At 54.9% G+C, this 15,413-nt stretch overlaps 3 pseudogenes; all 3 read right to left on the reverse strand.

Annotated features, from left to right (window-relative positions):
* Positions 1 to 1,636: 1,636 nt before the first annotated feature.
* Positions 1,637 to 3,272, reverse strand: LOC143694808 (E3 ubiquitin-protein ligase PHF7-like; annotated as a pseudogene).
* Positions 3,273 to 6,388: 3,116 nt separating this feature from the next.
* On the reverse strand, positions 6,389 to 8,023 carry LOC129123485 (E3 ubiquitin-protein ligase PHF7-like; annotated as a pseudogene).
* A 3,493-nt stretch (positions 8,024 to 11,516) lies between these two features.
* On the reverse strand, positions 11,517 to 13,151 carry LOC143694809 (E3 ubiquitin-protein ligase PHF7-like; annotated as a pseudogene).
* Between the last annotated feature and the right edge of the window lie 2,262 nt (positions 13,152 to 15,413).

Here is a 15,413-nt window from a genome sequence, read left to right on the forward strand (position 1 = left end):
AGAGATTCTGAGAATATGGAAACTATAAGCGAGATTGAAATGAAAGCAAGCTTTGAGATACCTTAAGTTACTGAACAACTGGAAAACAATGGTATGGCTGTGCTGGCAGTGTGGGTGCAGGAGCTGTGAGGGAGCCCCAAGCCCTGTGTGGGTTCTGCCCCAGTGTGTGAGAGGTTGCTGGCAACCGTGGGCTCCTCCCTTGTGTGTTCACTGAGGTGGAGAGGGCTTGGAAATGAACGCAGGGGCTCCAAGGTGAGGGTGGACAGCCCTTACCTGTAGGCCCCGAAGTACTGGGTGACACTGGCTGGCTGGGGCACAGGGCAGGTGGAAGGTTGTCACCATGGTATTTTCTGAAAAATATCTTTGCCAGGATTGCTTCTCCTGGGAAGATGAGAAGCCTTAGCTTCTCTGGGTTTTGCTGCTCTGCAATGTGATTTGGAGAATGGTTTACCCAACATGTGAATTGTTTTTAATTTATGACCAGTCCCAGTCCAGCTATGTCAGACTCTCTGGTCAGTCACGGGTTTTTGTTACTCGCTCTTTGCTAGCCTCCTGATGTTTCCCTAATCTTTCTCTAGTATGGTTCTAGTATGTAATTTCTTTTAATATAAAAAGTGGCGGTGGTGCTGCTGGTCCCTGGGACATGGTGGGTGCTGGGAGCTGGCCAGGGCTTGCTGGCAAGGCAGAGGCTGAGGGTGCATCTGGGCTCAGGGGTGTGAACATGGCTCAGGAGCTGAGCACTGCCCTGCAGGGCCACTGACAGCAGCTTCTCAGGGCCAGCAAAGCCTGAAGAGCACGGCCATGGTGCTAGGTGGGCGGCCAGGAAGGGAAGAGGCACACTGGAAATGTGCTGCCAACCCTGGGGACGTAGATCCGTGCTCATTACATGAAGAGAAGCTTGGAGGAAGTTTAAAGAAAATGATGGAGAAGACATGTAGGTTCTAGTGTAAAAAACCTTTATTTCTTGTCTATTCATATCTATCTATCTATCTATCTATCTATCTATCTATCTATCTATCTATCTATCTATCTATCTATGTCTATATCTACCTCTATCTATTTCTGTATCTGTGTCTTTGATGGGTAAGGGAGATGGGGGCTTAGGGTGGGCTGCCAGTTTGTCCTGCTGTGTGTTTGTGGGCGGCTGTAGGGCTTTTTTGCCCGCCGTTGTTGCTGCCAGATGCGTCTCGTACGAATCGGTCCAGCCTGGGAGCGGTTGTCCATGGAGGATGCGTGGAAGATCCATGGAGGCCTGTATGGAGGTCGCGGCCGTGCTGCTGCACTGTTGGCAGCCAAAGTGCTCTCAGACGGCCCCGGCACTGCCTGTGTGGAAGTGCTGGGGCTGCTTTCATCAGCACTGTGGGCTGGGCCGGTGTCAATCCTGCGTCGTTTTGTGGGTGGGCCGTACAATAGCAGCGAGTCACTGTCTTTGTTTGGGTGGCCACGTTTGCGGGTCTGCCGAGGGCAAGAGGAAGAGCTGCCGGTCTTGGCAGGACCCTTGCCCTGGGAGAGCTGTGGTGCTGCCTGGCAGGGAGTGCTGGGTTTGCAGGTGTCAGCACTGGGGGCTGGCCCATCCTGGAGGATTCTGCAGCGTTCTGCAGGAGGGCTGTACGTTGTCCCTGACTGGATCTCTTCCTCAGAGTCGCACTGCTTTAAGGCCTGCCGAGGGCTGGTGGAGCAGCTGCTCTTGAGGAGCAGCGTGCCCTGGGACGGTGTCAGCAGTTCCGTGCTAGGGCCCACAAGCTCAGATTTGCCAGTGGAACCTGCAAAGAGGGGCAGCAGCAGGCTTGTCAGGACAGCCCCCAGGCTGCAGGCAGGAGAGGCCGCTGTGGTATCCAGCGCCCTCCTGGAGCCAAGCCATGGGCCAAAGGCCCTGCTGCCAGGCCCATCGCGGTCCCTGTCTGCATTGTATGGCACCGAATGCCTACCAGTGTCTGTGGCAGCACAGGTGCTGCACTCCCAGGAGCAGGTGGTGTTCCCCAAAGAGGAGCAGAGTTGGTGGATGCCCTCAGCAGCACAAGAGCTGCAGAGCCGCAGTTGCCAGGGTCTGGAGGAGCAAGGAGGTGGTGAGGACAAAGTGTCAGAGCAGGGGAATGGCTGGCAGAGAGAGCCCTTGTGTGTAATGCTAGATGGCTGAGGCTGTGGGGAGACAGATGCCCTTCAGATGGCTGCATTGCTGCTTTGGCAGCTTACCCGTGTGCCTGCGTGTGCTCCCTGCCTCCTGGACAAAGGCACGTTGCGGCATCGCAGCGGCCGTGCCTCTGATGGGAGGGTGCGGCCTCTGGGTCAGTCTGCCATGATGGGGGTCTGCCAGAGAAGGAAGGGAAAGAGCTGAGGCCACATCAGGCAGATCGCGACAGTCCCTGCTCTTTTGCCTGTCCCATTTCCAGCAACTCGTTGGAGCTGAGGGCAAGAGGGACAGGCCAGAAGGCGGCCAGGCCTGGCAGGGCAGTCCCTAGGCTGGCAGTGTGCCTGTGCCTGCTGCCTTGGGAGCTGGGAGGAGAAAAGCCAACCTCTTAGAGAGTCGTATCCCCATGGTGAGCATTTCCATCATGAAGGGCTCTTGGTTCAGGCAGCATGGGCATCGGAAGTCAATGCCAGCATGCAGAGCCAGTCTCTGGATGCAGTGGCGGTGGAAGCGGGCGTCTTGGCACGCTGGGCACCCCATGGTTTTGTAGGAGATGTTGTGTCCCACAGTGTCCAGGCAGATGCTGCAGGTGTTGTCCTGGCTTGGACGTGGCCGCAGTGCCTGCTGAGGGCGGTGCTCCCAGCAGAAGGACCTGTGAGGGGATGGAGGGAGATGGGTGAGGGAGGGCTGAAGTGCAGAGTCCTTGGGCTGTGCTGGCAGTGTGGGTGCAGGAGCTGTGAGGGAGCCCCAAGCCCTGTGTGGGTTGTGCCCCAGTGTGTGAGAGGTTGCTGGGAACCGTGGGCTCCTCCCTTGCATGCTTTTTGGGGTGGAAAGGGCTTGGAGATGAGCGCAGGGGCTGTGAGGTGAGGGTGGGCAGCCCACCTGTAGGCCCCGAAGTACTGGGTGACACATTGGCCGTCTGGGGCACAGGGCAGGTGGAAGGTGCGGTCACAGCCCGTCTGGCAGCAGGTGATGGTGGCCCCCATCTTGCAGCAGATGAAGCAGCTCTGGAAAGAGCACAGCAGCGCCATGAGTGTCAGGACTGGAGCTTTGTGTGGTGTGTGTGCATCTTCAGGCAGGGAGCGGGATGTGGGCAGAGGCAGCTCAGAGCCCCCAGAGGCACCTGCACACGAGGCCCCTGCATGTGCGGGGCCTGGGGCTTCTTTGGTGGGGAGCAGGAGGAGCTGCCCAAGGCTCTCGTGGTACAGAGCTGCCTGCTCCTGCTGCCAGGTGGTCCTGACCTTCTGGGCTGCTTCTCTGATGATGCGCCTGGTGTCCCCAACGAGAAAGCGTCCAGTGTCCTCTTGTGGGTAAAGCCCAGTGGCGAGGATCTGCAAGGCAGGGAAGGCCGGGAGCTTGTTAGGTCCGGAAGGCAGGGCCCTTGTGGGCAGAAAGCTGGAGGGAGCCCCAAGAGAATTCACCTGGCAGTAGGTGTGGACACAGAGCTTGAACTTGAGTCTCTTGTCCCCACAGATGTCGGTGTCCTGGGTCTGGTGGCACAGCATGCAGGCTGCAGGGACAGAGCAAGCGGCCCGGGCATGAGCAGGTCTGTGGGGCTGGGCAAGTGTCCGTGCAGGATCAGCCCCAGGGCCCTGCTGGCTCTGTGCCGTGCTGGCTGAAGGGCAGAGCAGGTCAGGCGTGGCTGCCCCAGCAGGTGCCCAGAGCCCAGGCCGGTTGTGGAGCTCGTGCCTCAGCCTGGCATGGTTCTTGTCTCCTCACTGACTACCCCAGAGCCCCCTGTGCCAGAGCCAGGGAGCTGTGAGGAGGGAAGCTTCTGCTGTCACCTTTTTCCTTGGGAACAGTTTGTGGTCGTGCCCTTTTGCATCCAGAAGAGGTTGATGGCGAGTGGCCGGAGCGTCTCTTGCGCTGCCCTGCTGGCATTTCTCCTCCTGAGACTTGTCCTCTAAGCCTGAGTGAAGGGACAGATGCGTGTGAGCTGTGTCAGAGGCAGCAGAAGCCTCTGACTCACCCTGATGCCTGAGCAGCCTTGGGTGAACTGCTTCTCCACAATCTGTGTTTGACTCTGAGGGTGGTGTTGATGTGCAGCCGCCTTTGGTGGCTTAGGCCAGGGTGATGATGTCACTGGGGCCACTGTGACATAGCCAGCACTGATGTGTGGTGATGGGTGATGGTGATGCCATGCCCATCCCGGATGGTGATGTTGCCGTAGTGGCTTCTTTGGAGGGGATGGAATGAACTTCTGCTGGGACTGAATCAAGTTGCAGACCAGGATGTGTTCAATGTCCTTATCAGCATTGTCAGCTCCCATGAGATAAAAACCTGCCCAGTGCTGGTGTCTGAAAAACCTCAGAAGAGTTTTCATACTCTTGGAGGTCAACTGTTGCCCTCATTGTTGGGTACTCTGTCTTTGATGCGATTTTGTCTGGTGGACACGTATGTGTGGAGCTTGGTCTCATTGTCCCAGCAGTCCCAGGAGACCTGAAGGCAGTGGCTTTGTTCCCTCTTTGGGCAGCTGGGCTTTGCAGGGGCAGCTGCATCTGTGTGCCCAGCTGGCACCCATATCCTGGCCAGAGCTTGTGTGAGAAGAGAGGTTTATTGGCATGAAGGGGTAATGCCACTATAGACACCTGATGGGAGAGACATGCACAGAAACCCCTCCACCAGCTTCTTTTTGTCATTCTTCACCCCACTGCTGTTTGATGTGGAGCTAGAAAAATGCAAACCTTGAGTTTCTTTCATGTTGGTTTTCTTAGTGCCACTTAGAAACTTTAGTCCAACAGATAATATGCTTTAAATAAAATCTATCAACAATAAACAAGCACAACTATCTTACAGTCTAACAAATCATAGTAAAACAATTCATATTACATATACTAAATACTAACTCAAATCTCTATAATTTCTGATGTATTTTAAGCAAATAATTAAAATCTAATAACACCCATAAACACTCTCACAAAAATTTTTAAAATCACACTGTATTTTCAAAGTAAATTCATAATTATTATTAGAAATCATAAAAGAAAAAAACCAATCATCCATCATTTCATCAGACAAAAACTCCTCACAATATGGGAAGAAGACCTACAATGCCAGTACTTCATGGGAATGGGGATAAGCTTTCTTCCTTTGCTACGTAATCTGATTTTCCCCTGAAATCCTGAATTTGTGACCTGTTTTCTGCTGCTGAGCTATTCACTGGTCTGCTGAAAGTGGGGGCTATCCCATGCAGTGGTGTGATTTATATGCCACCTTGCAGTCATGCCTTTCTAAGTCTGGCAGTACAGAGCCAGATTTGGATGTGACCATTTTTTTTCTTGCACAGATTAATGAAAAACGGTTCTGAGTCTGTCTGACACAGTTTCATGGCTGGAAAAAAAAGAAATGGTGAAGTTTGAGCTTCTCAGGGCCAGCAAAGCCTGAACAGCATGGCCATGGTGCTAGGTGGGCGGCCAGGAAGGGAAGATGCACACTGGAAATGTGCTGCCAACCCTGGGGACGTAGATCCGTGCTCATTGCACTAAGAGAAGCTTGGAGGAAGTCTGAAGAAAATGATGGAGAAGACATGTAGGTTCTAGTGTAAAAAACCTTTATTTCTTGTCTATTCATCTCTATCTATCTATCTATCTATCTATCTATCTATCTATCTATCTGTCTATCTATCTATCTATTTATCTATCTGTCTATGTATTTATTTCTATATCTACCTCTATCTATTTCTGTATTTGTTTCTGTGTGTTTGATGGGTAAGGGAGATGGGGGCTTAGGGTGGGCTGCCAGTTTGTCCTGCTGTGTGTTTGTGGACGGCTGTAGGGCTTTTTTGCCCGCCGTTGTTGCTGCCAGATGTGTCTCGTACGAATCGGTCCAGCCTGGGAGCGGTTGTCCATGGAGGATGCGTGGAAGATCCATGGAGGCCTGTATGGAGGTCGCGGCCGTGCTGCTGCACTGTTGGCAGCCAAAGTGCCCTCAGAGAGCCCCGGCACTGCCTGTGTGGAAGTGCTGGGGCTGCCATCATCAGCACTGTGGGCTGGGCCGGTGTCAATCCTGCATCGTTTTGTGGGTGGGCCGTACAATAGCAGCGAGTCACTGTCTTTGTTTGGGTAGCCACGTTTGCGGGTCTGCCGAGGGCAAGAGGAAGAGCTGCCGGTCTTGGCAGGACCCTTGCCCTGGGAGAGCTGTGGTGCTGCCTGGCAGGGAGTGCTGGGTTTGCAGGTGTCAGCACTGGGGGCTGGCCCATCCTGGAGGATTCTGCAGCGTTCTGCAGGAGGGCTGTACGTTGTCCCTGACTGGATCTCTTCCTCAGAGTCGCACTGCTTTAAGGCCCGCTGAGGGCTGGTGGAGCAGCTGCTCTTGAGGAGCAGCGTGCCCTGGGACGGTGTCAGCAGTTCCGTGCTAGGGCCCACAAGCTCAGATTTGCCAGTGGAACCTGCAAAGAGGGGCAGCAGCAGGCTTGTCAGGACAGCCCCCAGGCTGTAGGCAGGAGAGGCCGCTGTGGTATCCAGCGCCCTCCTGGAGCCAAGCCACGGGCCAAAGGCCTGGCTGCCAGGCCCATCGCGGTCCCTGTCTGCGTTGTATGGCACCGAATGCCTACCAGTGTCTGTGGCAGCACAGGTGCTGCACTCCCAGGAGCAGGTGGTGTTCCCCAAAGAGGAGCAGAGTTGGTGGATGCCCTCAGCAGCACAGGAGCTGCAGAGCCACAGTTGCCAGGGTCTGGAGAGCAAGGAGGTGGTGAGGACAAAGTGTCAGAGCAGGGGAATGGCTGGCAGAGAGAGCCCTTGTGTGTAATGCTAGATGGCTGAGGCTGTGGGGAGAGAGATGCCCTTCAGATGCCTGCATTGCTGCTTTGGCAGCTTACCCGTGTGCCTGCGTGTGCTCCCTGCCTCCTGGACAAAGGCACGTTGCGGCATCGCAGCGGCCGTGCCTCTGATGGGAGGGTGCGGCCTCTGGGTCACTCTGCCATGATGGGGGTCTGCCAGAGAAGGAAGGGAAAGAGCTGAGGCCACATCAGGCAGATTGCGACAGTCCCTGCTCTTTTGCCTGTCCCATTTCCAGCAACTCGTTGGAGCTGAGGGCAAGAGGGACAGGCCAGAAGGCGGCCAGGCCTGGCGGGGCAGTCCCTAGGCTGGCAGTGTGCCTGTGCCTGCTGCCTTGTGAGCTGGGAGGAGAAAAGCCAACCTCTTAGAGAGTCGTATCCCCATGGTGAGCATTTCCATCATGAAGGGCTCTTGGTTCAGGCAGCACGGGCATCGGAAGTCAATGCCAGCATGCAGAGCCAGTCTCTGGATGCAGTGGCGGTGGAAGCGGGCGTCTTGGCACGCTGGGCACCCCATGGTTTTGTAGGAGATGTTGTGTCCCACAGTGTCCAGGCAGATGCTGCAGGTGTTGTCCTGGCTTGGACGTGGCCGCAGTGCCTGCTGAGGGCGGTGCTCCCAGCAGAAGGACCTGTGAGGGGATGGAGGGAGATGGGTGAGGGAGGGCTGAAGTGCAGAGTCCTTGGGCTGTGCTGGCAGTGTGGGTGTAGGAGCTGTGAGGGAGCCCCAAGCCCTGTGTGGGTTGTGCCCCAGTGTGTGAGAGGTTGCTGGCAACCGTGGGCTCCTCCCTTGCATGCTTTTTGGGGTGGAAAGGGCTTGGAGATGAACGCAGGGGCTGTGAGGTGAGGGTGGGCAGCCCACCTGTAGGCCCCGAAGTACTGGGTGACACATTGGCCGTCTGGGGCACAGGGCAGGTGGAAGGTGCGGTCACAGCCCGTCTGGCAGCAGGTGATGGTGGCCCCCATCTTGCAGCAGATGAAGCAGCTCTGGAAAGAGCACAGCAGCGCCATGAGTGTCAGGACTGGAGCTTTGTGTGGTGTGTTTGCATCTGCAGGCAGGGAGCTGGATGTGGGCAGAGGCAGCTCAGAGCCCTTGGAGGCACCTGCACACGAGGCCCCTGCATGTGCGGGGCCTGGGGCTTCTTTGGTGGGGAGCAGGAGGAGCTGCCCAAGGCTCTCGTGGTGCAGAGCTGCCTGCTCCTGCTGCCAGGTGGTCCTGACCTTCTGGGCTGCTTCTCTGATGATGCGCCTGGTGTCCCCAACGAGAAAGCGTCCAGTGTCCTCTTGTGGGTAAAGCCCAGTGGCGAGGATCTGCAAGGCAGGGAAGGCCGGGAGCTTGTTAGGTCCGGAAGGCAGGGCCCTTGTGGGCAGAAAGCTGGAGGGAGCCCCAAGAGAATTCACCTGGCAGTAGGTGTGGACACAGAGCTTGAACTTGAGTCTCCTGTCCCCACAGATGTCGGTGTCCTGGGTCTGGTGGCACAGCATGCAGGCTGCAGGGACAGAGCAAGCGGCCCGGGCATGAGCAGGTCTGTGGGGCTGGGCAAGTGTCCGTGCAGGATCAGCCCCAGGGCCCTGCTGGCTCTGTGCCGTGCTGGCTGAAGGGCAGAGCAGGTCAGGCGTGGCTGCCCCAGCAGGTGCCCAGAGCCCAGGCCGGTTGGGGAGCTCGTGGCTCAGCCTTGGCATGGTTCTTGTCTCCTCAGTGACTACCCCAGAACCCCCTGTGCCAGAGCCAGGGAGCTGTGAGGAGGGAAGCTTCTGCTGTCACCTTTTTCCTTGGGAACAGTTTGTGGTCGTGCCCTTTTGCATCCAGAAGAGGTTGATGGCGAGTGGCCGGAGCGTCTCTTGCGCTGCCCTGCTGGCATTTCTCCTCCTGAGACTTGTCCTCCAAGCCTGAGTGAAGGGATAGATGCGTGTGAGCTGTGTCAGAGGCAGCAGAAGCCTCTGACTCACCCTGATGCCTGAGCAGCCTTGGGTGAACTGCTTCTCCACAATGTGTCTTTGACTCTGAGGGTGGTGTTGATGTGCAGCCGCCTTTGGTGGCTTAGGCCAGGGTGATGATGTCACCGGGGCCACTGTGACATGGCCAGCACTGATGTGTGTGGTGATAGGTGATGGTGATGCCATGCCCATCCCGGATGGTGATGTTGCCGTAGTGGCTTCTATGGAGGGGATGGAATGAACTTCTGCTGGGACTGAATTTTGTGTTTGTGACCAATGTGGGTGACACAGGGCTGTGTGAGTCATGGCTGAGCATGATTGGTGAGGCCTGTCCTGCTGCTGATCCCCAGCAGCAGGGAGCAGGCTGGTGGCTGCAGCTGCTGGCAGGGGCCACAGATGGGCCAGCAGATCCCCCAGATGCCAGGGAGAGCCCTCAGCTGACACCAAGTCTGCTGCGCTGCACAACTGCAACTCGGTGCTGCTGCTCTTGGAGCGGCAACTCCTGGGGCAGCTGGTTGTGAGCCAGTGTGGCCTTTTCATGTGCTATAGGATTTGTTGTGATTTGTTTTGCTGATTAAAACCTCTCATGCCACAAGTCTTTGTCCTGTCATCTCCTGTGTCAACTCTGATATCCTAAATCAAGTTGCAGACCAGGATGTGTTCGATGTCCTTATCAGCATTCTCAGCTGCAATGAGATAAAAACCTGCCCAGTGCTGGTGTCTGAAAAACCTCAGAAGAGTTTTCATACTCTTGGAGGTCAACTGTTGCCCTCATTGTTGGGTAGTCTGGCTTTGATGCGATTTTGTCTGGTGGACATGTATGTGTGGAGCTTGGTCTCATTGTCCCAGCAGTCCCAGGAGACCTGAAGGCAGTGGCTTTGTTCCCTCTTTGGGCAGCTGGGCTGTGCAGGGGCAGCTGCATCTGTGTGCCCAGCTGGCACCCATATCCTGGCCAGAGCTTGTGTGAGAAGAGAGGTTTATTGGCATGAAGGGGTAATGCCACCATAGACACCTGATGGGAGAGACATGCACAGAACCCCTCCACCAGCTTCTTTTTGTCATTCTTCACCCCACTGCTGTTTGATGTGGAGCTAGAAAAATGCAAACCTTGAGTTTCTTTCATGTTGGTTTTCTTAGTGCCACTTAGAAACTTTAGTCCAACATCTAGTATGCTTTAAATAAAACCTATCAACAATAAACAAGCACAACTATCTTACAGTCTAACAAATCATAGTAAAACAATTCATATTACATATACTAAAGACTAACTCAAATCTCTATAATTTCTGATCTATTTTAAGCAAATAATAAAATCTAATAACACCCATAAACACTCTCACAAAAATTTTAAAACTCACACAGTATTTACAAAGTAAATTCATAATTACTCTTAGAAATCATAAAAGAAAAATAACAATCATCCATCCCTTCATCAGACAAAAACTCCTCACAATATGGGAAGAAGACCTACAATGCCAGTACTTGCATGGGAATGGGGATAAGCTTTCTTCCTTTGCTATATAATCTGATTTTCCCCTGAAATCCTGAATTTGTGACCTGTTTTCTGCTGCTGAGCTATTCACTGGTCGGCTGAAAGTGGGGGCTTTCCCATGCAGTGGTGTGATTTATATGCCACCTTGCAGTCATGCCTTTCTAAGTCTGGCAGTACAGAGCCAGATTTGGATGTGACCATTTTTTTTCTTGCACAGATTAATAAAAAACAGTTCTGAGTCTTTCTGACACAGTTTCATGGCTGGAAAAAAAGAAATGGTGAAGGTTGAGCTTCTCAGGGCCAGCAAAGCCTGAACAGGATGGCCATGGTGCTAGGTGGGCGGCCAGGAAGGGAAGATGCACACTGGAAAAGTGCTGCCAACCCTGGGGAAGTAGATCCGTGCTCATTGCACTAAGAGAAGCTTGGAGGAATTCTGAAGAAAATGATGGAGAAGACATGTAGGTTCTAGTGTAAAAAACCTTTATTTCTTGTCTATTCATCTCTATCTATCTATCTATCTATCTATCTAATCTATCTATCTATCTATCTATCTATCTATCTATCTATCAATCAATGTATTTATGTCTATATCTACCTCTATCTATTTCTGTATTTGTTTCTGTGTGTTTGTTGGGTAAGGGAGATGGGGGCTTAGGGTGGGCTGCCAGTTTGTCCTGCTGTGTTTTTGTGGGCGGCTGTAGGGCTTTTTTGCCCGCCGTTGCTGCTGCCAGATGTGTCTCGTACGAATCGGTCCAGCCTGGGAGCGGTTGTCCATGGAGGATGCGTGGAAGATCCATGGAGGCCTGTATGGAGGTCGCGGCCGTGCTGCTGCACTGTTGGCAGCCAAAGTGCCCTCAGACAGCCCCGGCACTGCCTGTGTGGAAGTGCTGGGGCTGCTTTCATCAGCACTGTGGGCTGGGCCGGTGTCAATCCTGCGTCGTTTTGTGGGTGGGCCGTACAATAGCAGCGAGTCACTGTCTTTGTTTGGGTGGCCACGTTTGCGGGTCTGCCGAGGGCAAGAGGAAGAGCTGCCGGTCTTGGCAGGACCCTTGCCCTGGGAGAGCTGTGGTGCTGCCTGGCAGGGAGTGCTGGGTTTGCAGGTGTCAGCACTGGGGGCTGGCCCATCCTGGAGGATTCTGCAGCGTTGTGCAGGAGGGCTGTACGTTGTCCCTGACTGGATCTCTTCCTCAGAGTCGCACTGCTTTAAGGCCTGCCGAGGGCTGGTGGAGCAGCTGCTCTTGAGGAGCAGCGTGCCCTGGGACGGTGTCAGCAGTTCCGTGCTAGGGCTCACAAGCTCAGATTTGCCAGTGGAACCTGCAAAGAGGGGCAGCAGCAGGCTTGTCAGGACAGCCCCCAGGCTGCAGGCAGGAGAGGCCGCTGTGGTATCCAGCGCCCTCCTGGAGCCAAGCCACGGGCCAAAGGCCCTGCTGCCAGGCCCATCGCGGTCCCTGTCTGCGTTGTATGGCACCGAATGCCTACCAGTGTCGGTGGCAGCACAGGTGCTGCACTCCCAGGAGCAGGTGGTGTTCCCCAAAGAGGAGCAGAGTTGGTGGATGCCCTCAGCAGCACAGGAGCTGCAGAGCCACAGTTGCCAGGGTCTGGAGAGCAAGGAGGTGGTGAGGACAAAGTGTCAGAGCAGGGGAATGGCTGGCAGAGAGAGCCCTTGTGTGTAATGCTACATCGCTGAGGCTTTGGGGAGACAGATGCCCTTCAGATGCCTGCATTGCTGCTTTGGCAGCTTACCCGTGTGCCTGCGTGTGCTCCCTGCCTCCTGGACAAAGGCACGTTGCGGCATCGCAGCGGCCGTGCCTCTGATGGGAGGGTGCGGCCTCTGGGTCACTCTGCCATGATGGGGGTCTGCCAGAGAAGGAAGGGAAAGAGCTGAGGCCACATCAGGCAGATTGCGACAGTCCCTGCTCTTTTGCCTGTCCCATTTCCAGCAACTTGTTGGAGCTGAGGGCAAGAGGGACAGGCCAGAAGGCGGCCAGGCCTGGCGGAGCAGTCCCTAGGCTGGCAGTGTGCCTGTGCCTGCTGCCTTGTGAGCTGGGAGGAGAAAAGCCAACCTCTTAGAGAGTCGTATCCCCATGGTGAGCATTTCCATCATGAAGGGCTCTTGGTTCAGGCAGCACGGGCATCGGAAGTCAATGCCAGCATGCAGAGCCAGTCTCTGGATGCAGTGGCGGTGGAAGCGGGCGTCTTGGCACGCTGGGCACCCCATGGTTTTGTAGGAGATGTTGTGTCCCACAGTGTCCAGGCAGATGCTGCAGGTGTTGTCCTGGCTTGGACGTGGCTGCAGTGCCTGCTGAGGGCGGTGCTCCCAGCAGAAGGACCTGTGAGGGGATGGAGGGAGATGGGTGAGGGAGGGCTGAAGTGCAGAGTCCTTGGGCTGTGCTGGCAGTGTGGGTGCAGGAGCTGTGAGGGAGCCCCAAGCCCTGTGTGGGTTGTGCCCCAGTGTGTGAGAGGTTGCTGGGAACCGTGGGCTCCTCCCTTGCATGCGTTTTGGGGTGGAAAGGGCTTGGAGATGAGCGCAGGGGCTGTGAGGTGAGGGTGGGCAGCCCACCTGTAGGCCCCGAAGTACTGGGTGACACATTGGCCGTCTGGGGCACAGGGCAGGTGGAAGGTGCGGTCACAGCCCGTCTGGCAGCAGGTGATGGTGGCCCCCATCTTGCAGCAGATGAAGCAGCTCTGGAAAGAGCACAGCAGCGCCATGAGTGTCAGGACTGGAGCTTTGTGTGGTGTGTTTGCATCTGCAGGCAGGGAGCGGGATGTGGGCAGAGGCAGCTCAGAGCCCCCAGAGGCACCTGCACACGAGGCCCCTGCATGTGCGGGGCCTGGGGCTTCTTGGTGGGGAGCAGGAGGAGCTGCCCAAGGCTCCCGTGGTGCAGAGCTGCCTGCTCCTGCTGCCAGGTGGTCCTGACCTTCTGGGCTGCTTCTCTGATGATGCGCCTGGTGTCCCCAACGAGAAAGCGTCCAGTGTCCTCTTGTGGGTAAAGCCCAGTGGCGAGGATCTGCAAGGCAGGGAAGGCCGGGAGCTTGTTAGGTCCGGAAGGCAGGGCCCTTGTGGGCAGAAAGCTGGAGGGAGCCCCAAGAGAATTCACCTGGCAGTAGGTGTGGACACAGAGCTTGAACTTGAGTCTCCTGTCCCCACAGATGTCGGTGTCCTGGGTCTGGTGGCACAGCATGCAGGCTGCAGGGACAGAGCAAGCGGCCCGGGCATGAGCAGGTCTGTGGGGCTGGGCAAGTGTCCGTGCAGGATCAGCCCCAGGGCCCTGCTGGCTCTGTGCCGTGCTGGCTGAAGGGCAGAGCAGGTCAGGCGTGGCTGCCCCAGCAGGTGCCCAGAGCCCAGGCCGGTTGGGGAGCTCGTGGCTCAGCCTTGGCATGGTTCTTGTCTCCTCAGTGACTACCCCAGAACCCCCTGTGCCAGAGCCAGGGAGCTGTGAGGAGGGAAGCTTCTGCTGTCACCTTTTTCCTTGGGAACAGTTTGTGGTCGTGCCCTTTTGCATCCAGAAGAGGTTGATGGCGAGTGGCTGGAGCGTCTCTTGCGCTGCCCTGCTGGCATTTCTCCTCCTGACACTTGTCCTCCAAGCCTGAGTGAAGGGACAGATGCGTGTGAGCTGTGTCAGAGGCAGCAGAAGCCTCTGACTCACCCTGATGCCTGAGCAGCCTTGGGTGAACTGCTTCTCCACAATGTGTCTTTGACTCTGAGGGTGGTGTTGATGTGCAGCCGCCTTTGGTGGCTTAGGCCAGGGTGATGATGTCACCGGGGCCACTGTGACATGGCCAGCACTGATGTGTGTGGTGATAGGTGATGGTGATGCCATGCCCATCCCGGATGGTGATGTTGCCGTAGTGGCTTCTTTGGAGGGGATGGAATGAACTTCTGCTGGGACTGAATTTTGTATTTGTGACCAATGTGGGTGACACAGGGCTGTGTGAGTCATGGCTGAGCATGATTGGTGAGGCCTGTCCTGCTGCTGATCCCCAGCAGCAGGGAGCAGGCCGGTGGCAGCAGCTGCTGGCAGGGGCCACAGATGGGCCAGCAGATCCCCCAGATGCCAGGGAGAGCCCACAGCTGACACCAAGTCTGCTGGGCTGCACAACTGCAACTCGGTGCTGCTGCTCTTGGAGCGGCAACTCCTGGGGCAGCTGGTTGTGAGCCAGTGTGGCCTTTTCATGTGCTATAGGATTTGTTGTGATTTGTTTTGCTGATTAAAACCTCTCATGCCACAAGTCTTTGTCCTGTCATCTCCTGTGTGAAGTCTCATATCCTAAAGCAAGTTGCAGACCAGGATGTGTTCAATGTCCTTATCAGCATTCTCAGCTGCCATGAGATAAAAACCTGCCCAGTGCTGGTGTCTGAAAAACCTCAGAAGAGTTTTCATACTCTTGGAGGTCAACTGTTGCCCTCATTGTTGGGTACTCTGTCTTTGATGCGATTTTGTCTGGTGGACACGTATGTGTGGAGCTTGGTCTCATTGTCCCAGCAGTCCCAGGAGACCTGAAGGCAGTGGCTTTGTTCCCTCTTTGGGCAGCTGGGCTGTGCAGGGGCAGCTGCATCTGTGTGCCCAGCTGGCACCCATATCCTGGCCAGAGCTTGTGTGAGAAGAGAGGTTTATTGGCATGAAGGGGTAATGCCACCATAGACACCTGATGGGAGAGACATGCACAGAAACCCTCCACCAGCTTCTTTTCTTCACCCCACTGCTGTTTGATGTGGAGCTAGAAAAATGCAAACCTTGGGTTTCTTTCATGTTGGTTTTCTTAGTGCCACTTAAAAACTTTAGTCCAACATCTAGTATGCTTTAAATAAAACCTATCAACAATAAACAAGCACAACTATCTTACAGTCTAACAAATCATAGTAAAACAATTCATATTACATATACTAAAGACTAACTCAAATCTCTATAATTTCTGATGTATTTTAAGCAAATAATAAAATCTAATTACACCCATAAACACTCTCACAAAAATTTTAAAACTCAAACTGTATTTACAAAGTAAATTCATAATTACTCTTAGAAATCATAAAAGAAAAATAACAATCATCCATCCCTTCATCATACAAAAACTCCTCACAATAT

The sequence above is a fragment of the Agelaius phoeniceus genome, chromosome 9 (genome assembly GCF_051311805.1).
Source record: "Agelaius phoeniceus isolate bAgePho1 chromosome 9, bAgePho1.hap1, whole genome shotgun sequence".
Taxonomy (NCBI): domain Eukaryota; kingdom Metazoa; phylum Chordata; class Aves; order Passeriformes; family Icteridae; genus Agelaius; species Agelaius phoeniceus.